Raw genomic sequence first — 6,619 nt, 5'->3', positions numbered from 1 at the left:
ATTTCCCAGGGAATAATTAATGTCTGGAGACAGGGAATCTGCCTAGATCAGATGTATTTTGACATTGGCCCACTAACGGCCACCTAGAGCGAGAAACAGGGGAAGTCCTCGGGGAAAGGGCTGTGTAAATCTGGATTAGCTCTGCTGAAGTCGAACAAATCGATCTGGATTTACGCCGGCAGAGCCGAGAAGAGGACTCATCCCTCCGTTTGATGGACGCAGGAGGGAAGGGAAGAGCTGCGAGGACCTCGGCAAACCCGGGGAACTTCGCCACGGGCTGCAGCTCCGAAGGGGTGACTTCCCAAGGGGCCCAGAGCACACCACGGAGGAGCTGAATGGGAGCTACACGCGCGCATCGAGCGAGATTAGACCCCTCGACGTGGAACACTGCTGAAAAGAGATACGGGGTGGGGAAAAAATAAAAAAAAAAAAAAAAAAAAAAAAATTGTTAAGATACTTGCAGTGCTTTGCAGAGCCTCTCGCTGCAGACACGTCTGGCAGTGCCTCTGCCCCTCCGGCAGCACGGGAGCTGCGGTGCCAGCGCGGTGCGGGAGGCTGGGGACCGGGCTGGGGACGCACCGGAGGCGATGTGCTCGGCCCCGGGGAGGGAGAGAGGGCGGCCGCGTCACGGCGCGCTGGCTGGACTAATATGGGGAGCAGCGACAGGCAGCAATCCGTCCGGAAGGAAAGGACAACCCCTGTAACACGAGAGCGAAACGGGGAGCAGGCACTCACCCGAGGGGCTTTGGGAGGGTTTAGGGCTTCCACGGGGATGGCACCGCCGGCTGCATGCGGGATGGCAGGCGCAGGAGCGAGTTTGGTGCACGGGGGTCCCTTCCCCGCAGCGCTCAGCGCTATTAAACGCAGCATAATTACCCTGTTATAATCAGGCAGGTATTTTAAAGAGGCTTTAGTGTGATTTTATAATTGTGCATTATGTAACGTGCTACCAACGTGTCAGGCCTCAGACAACAGCAAGTGCCTGTCTACAGGTCAGGCTGGTAACACTTTAATGATGCTCCTTTCTCCTCTCCCCGAAAGCCTCCCGCTAACGCTGCTCTCCCTAAACCTCTTGTCCACTTCTAGTGGCTGCATCACAGGTTAAAACAAAAACTTCATGACAGAGTTGCTCCTCTTCATGAGCCTCAACACCATGGGGAGGGGGCTTTTTTTTCTTTATCATCATTTTTTTTTAAGTTCATGTTTTCTGGCATTTCCCAGGGGCAGTGTCTGACCTTGCAGCAGAGACGCTCCTCGGAGGAGCAGAACGGGCTGGCAGTGGGGCACAAAAACTGAGCTGGCTCCTACAGGGGGGAATTTTTGCTCACTGGAAATAACCAGAAGTGATCCCTCTGTGCTGTCTTGTTTTGGTTTCCCAGGACCAAGGTTCTCTTAAACCTGAAGCAAAGCTTGTTAGACCCAACGTGCTGCAAGCCAGCCGGGAGCAGCAGTGGCGTGTTCAGCCTCTAACAAAACTGTCCATTTTGGGAGCGGAAAGTGACCGTTTCATTATGATAAGGAAAAAAATCTTAGATACAGTCTTTAAGAATGGATTTTGGCTTAAACTTAAAAAGTTAATCTCTATCTTCAGCTAATGGGTCTTAATAGAAACTTGCTCATGGACAAATTTTTCTACAGCTTTGCACCACACAGATTTTTTTTTTTTGTTTTCTCTAAAGACTTAAAATCAACAGGGAGAAAAACTCAGGCACAACTCCCACCTCCCAAGACCCCTTGAAAAACCTAAAACCTGGCTTACTGTTCACAATCAGCCTTCAAATGCCACGAATATTGAGAATGACTCATTTCTTCCAACACACCTTAATTGTGTCCGTGGTCTGCATTCAGTCACCTAACTTTATACACTTGCAAATAAAATCAGTAAAACTTTTTAGACACTCAATACTAGACTTGGATTAAAATTAATAAAGCACGAGTTGCAGATATCTTTCAAACAATAACTTGAATGCAGTGCAGTTTTAGTACCTTAGGAATCCAGCAAGCTTTAAAAAGAATCTACAACCTGTTGATAGGGCTCTCAGCATTGCAGTAAAAAGCGAAAGTTTAGCAAACTGGGAAAACTCAATTCAAAATGAGATATTAAATAAATAATCCAGTAAAGTATGGACTTATTTCTTCCAAAATATAAAAGAAAACCTCTAACTTTATAATTAAATTTTAAAAAGGCAAAGAGAAAACTTGGAGCTTAACAGAATTTCCAAATTTTTCTGCATGTTTTTGGTACAACAGTATTATTTGATGTGTCAAATCTCTACATTCAGAAAGCTCTTGTAATATGATGATAAAAATAAAACTCAGGCCATTCTTGCTATGCAGTACTGTGATTAGCAAGGGCTTTGTTCAATACAAAGAGCAGTGAGGCATGTTTTTGCCATGAAAGATAAGGGATCTTTTGACACCAATGAAAATTTTGCACTTTAATGATTCATAAGGTGACCTCCAAGCTACACCTCGGAGTGTGAGAAGAGAAGGAATTTTTGTGGTTCTTTTGCAATCTTTCATGGGAATTTGCCTCTGTGAACTTGGACTGATAAGAAACCTGAAAAGGAGGGGTACAAACAGTGATTGTGACAGCTAGTACTGCATGAATTTAACAAAATCGCTCTGTCCTGAGCCAGCTGAGGGACTGGGACAGGGGATAACTTTAATAAATGTGTCCTTTCTCTTCCCCCCAACTGAAATCTGGGATCTCACTGACTGCAACTGGACAGCCTGGAGCTGATAACACCAGTTTCAGAACTACTGGGGAATAAATAAGGAAACATAATTAACCTAAGGAAAAGAAGATACATTTGTAAAGGTGAGCAGATCACCTGAAGCTACACTGAAAGGAAGACACCGGGTGTACAGCAGAGCAAAAGGATCCTCCACAACAAACTTTCTGAACTACCTGGATCTCTTCAGTGACACAAAAACTGCCAGAAGGAGAGAGGAGTTAGGGACATTCCAGTTCTGGAAAAGTTTTCTTTTCCTCATTATTAGTAACTCTAATTACTTTGAAAGAAGAGCAATGAGATAAATCCTGTAGAGCCAGAAATGTGACCTGATTTCCTTCCTGATTTAGAAACTGTCACTTTGCAAGAGAAACCCAAAGAGACAGAGCCAGGTCAAAGTGGGCTCCTCAGTTTGGTCTGCAAAGTAAATAATAAACCAAGATCAATAGAAATATAACCCGGGTTTCCTTTTGGTAGATGTTCATAAGAACGATTCCATTTAAAGGAGAAATAAACAGATGTTTATCTGAACTGATTGCAATCATCCACGACACCATGGAAGAGATATTCACTACAAGCAAACAGAAATATACCCAACAGACTTCATGCATTTTCTTCCAGGTTAGATGGTGAAAGGGAGAAGCAATGACAGAACTCCAACTATAAATTGCTTTACACTGTGATTAAGGCCCTACCTCAAGACAACGTGTAAACACAAAGTAGAAAAGTCAAGTGGATATTTAAGAGTGATGCTGCTTCTGTGTTACCAAAGTTTTATTTGAGAGAATTGAGAAATCAGTTGTTGTCACCTTTTAACTATCAGATCTATAATTTTGCAGAGTAAATCTTGAGCACCATCAGAGACAACTTACGAGGTAGCAATCTTCAGGAAGAACTGAGCACCCACCCTCTGAAAACAACAGGTCCCTCCTATGTTTTTCAAGTTGAGTTTCCAAAAACTAAGACTCTGAAGGTGATAACAGATGATAACATGTTCCTTTTGAAAAGCATGACCAGGATTTCCAAATGACCACCAACATATTTTAATATGCAACCCGAAATGTTCTTTACTCATATATGTACACAGAGGGTTCCTTCAAGACGCTAAACAGAAAAAGGTAATGAGAAGTTAAACCAATCCCTATCTAATATCATAAATAGGATATTTAAAGAAATTAAAAGTAGCTATATTTCATAAATCTCCCAGTCAAGATGACATTTTCTATCCGTAAATTTTTAACCGTAATTTTGACAACACATTTAAATCAAGGACACAGCAACTACTCAACATTTTCCTGTAACCTGTAAAGGTCCTGGGAGGTGGTAGCTGGTGCCACAGGTGTTAGTCCATCACAGCGAGAACCGAGGCCACTTTCTGGTTCAAGCCAGGAATAAAATGCTCTCAACTCTGCTGCAGTTTTAAAGTCTGTACCCATGAGTTGTCATTCAGAGCCACAAAGTCTCGTGGTCTACATACCCCCTTCATGGTCAAGGTATTTAGGCTACATACCCAATGATGCAACTGAATACCTTTGTGACCTCTGACGAATGATTGAGGGCATGAAACAGGATCCGTTCCCTGCCACACTGTACAGAGCCCTGGCATGCTTTAAACCTGCAGGGCTCCTTGCAGCACAAACCACTTCTGTGTGACAACTCTGCCTTTAGAAGCTGACCCTTCATGCTTGTAAAACCCTCAGAGCCTCAGACAGGAGAGCAAAGCAGCACTATGAATGATTCGGAGTCAGCGGCAAGAACTGAGAAAAACCACGTTACAACATCCAACTCCAATCATGAGCAAGTTCAGTAAAATATTAATCTGTGATTACTTCTGGCAATACTGTGATCTGCCCCATACCAAAGTTACATAAACTCCACTACTCAAGGCTGAGACCTTTTGGCACATTAATCTAAAAATACCACAATTTCCATTGCTTACATGTTGAGACATTTGCCCCCAAAAGACACGACCTTTTTCTTAAGGACCCTCTGTTTCTGAAGCTCTCTGTCAACCACATTTGCCACTTGAAAAGGCTACACCAGAATTAAAAAAATATTAACAAAACTACTGGACATCACTCCAATTCCAGGTGTATCATTCCCATCCCATCCTGACTCTGGGCTCGCCTCAACTTTTTCCGAACCAGGTGTCCCATCAAGGCAATGCACCCAAACCAGCAGAAGTGACGCTTTCAAAACCACCACTTTCTTGGTCCATTAGAATAAGAGGGTTTCACTCCTCACTGCCTCACAGCTCTGACCTTTCCAATTCTCTGCCACCACAAGCTTATAGGATCTGCTGGATCCATCTGCGTCTCCACCTGGCCTGCTTCCCCACGCCAAAAGGACGGATCAAATATACGTGTCTGAAAACACATCACTGCTTTTTCTTCATGCCACCCGGGGGGGAACCCCCCTCGCTGGTTTCAGACGACAGGAAGCCTCCAAGACCACTTCTGCCAAGCCCCGAAATCCTGGGAAATTGCAGCAAAATTAACTTCAGCACCTTGGACAGGACACACAGACGGAAAATCGCCGAAATGGGCTCATTGGCCCCGAAAATGCTGTGCCTGGACATGACCCTCTAGGACACATCTGCGGGCCTGTTTATTTTTAGTATTGACAAATCCTCTTTGAATCACCATGTTTATTCCACCATCCGCCCTGTGTTTTGGGAAGAGCCGCTCGCCAGCCCAGCAGTGGCAGAAGCGGGGGCCACCAACTCCGGATCCAAGGGCCATCTGCAGGAGCAGCCACTGCCCCAGCTGTGACTGGAAAAGCTTGGCTCAAGCACTCACACAGCTCAGCTCACCCCTTCCATGGCAAAACGACACCTGTTGCCATAGGTGTGCCTGGCTCATGTGTTTCTTCACTTTCCAGAAGCTCATCTCCAGCTCCTCACCCGAATCGCCAAGAAAAATAAAATTGGAAGGTCTGACTTATTCCTATTGCAGCCACACTTCAGTTGCATAAGTTTTGCTTTAATTTAGCTTTCGTTCTCTCTCACGGTGCTCCCAGTATGTCACTGTTCCCCTCAGGGCTGCCTCGATAAAATCATGATCACCTTGCTGGAGTGCAGCAGAGCTCTCCCCCATTTGCTTTTATTTACATGAGCCAAGTCAAGTTTTTAATTTGTGCCGGTAAAAACTCCAAATTTTTTAAGCAAAGGTGTTCTACAAACAGCTTTGAGGTGCTTGGTGCCATTAAGAAACACACTTAAAATATGTCAGTTCTTAAAACAAGTAATACCAGTAACACTCCCGTCATACTGAAGAAAAATACATTTTCCCTGCCACCACAGAAATAACCATTCTAGCTCATTTCTTCCCTTCAAAACCTGCCACTAGATTTCCACTCCAACACATCTGACACCACATAACATTAACCGAACAATTACAGAATATTTTCTGCTCTGTTGTTTGTTCTTTCCGGCACTTCTGGGTGCAGAAGCAAGATGGAAACTAAACCGATTCTCTGCCAGAATTACCTTTTAACAGCAATATATATCTATATCGATATAATTCTATATCCTCTGCTTCCACAGCCCAGAGCAAGCTCTGCTGCTCCAACTTCTCTCTCCTCCAGCCCCCGGTCCCTCTCTGCCGCCCTGCTCGGACGGGACGGTGCCGCCGCTCCTCCCGCCTCGAGGGAAAGTTTAGGGAAGGGAAAATCCCGGCACTACTCATTCCTCCTCCGCGACACTCTCAGAACCGGGCATCCTTTCGTTGTTTTGTTTTGTTTTTTTTTTTTTTCTTTTCCTTTTATTATCGTTTTATTAACAAGCAAACAAACAAACAGGAAAAAAAAATAAAAAGAGACACTTACATTGGTTTATTTAATTTTTCCTGCTAAACCAAGAGTCCCAGAGCCACTTCATTGTATCC

The 6,619-nt window shown here is 44.4% G+C and overlaps 1 protein-coding gene across 1 annotated transcript in view; it reads right to left on the bottom strand.

Moving 5' to 3' along the window:
* Positions 1-6,619, bottom strand: part of LOC103623944 (sodium channel protein type 5 subunit alpha-like) — a 215,327-nt gene extending 208,708 nt beyond the window's left edge. Inside the window, 1 exon segment of the mRNA XM_017746784.1 lies at positions 6,561-6,619. The gene's annotated coding sequence lies outside the window, so the exon portion shown is untranslated.

Source organism: Corvus brachyrhynchos, unplaced genomic scaffold (genome assembly GCF_000691975.1).
Source record: "Corvus brachyrhynchos isolate BGI_N302 unplaced genomic scaffold, ASM69197v1 scaffold18, whole genome shotgun sequence".
Classification (NCBI taxonomy): Eukaryota; Metazoa; Chordata; class Aves; order Passeriformes; family Corvidae; genus Corvus; species Corvus brachyrhynchos.
Note: the sequence above shows the minus strand (reverse complement) of the source record. Positions and strands in the feature narration are given on the sequence as shown.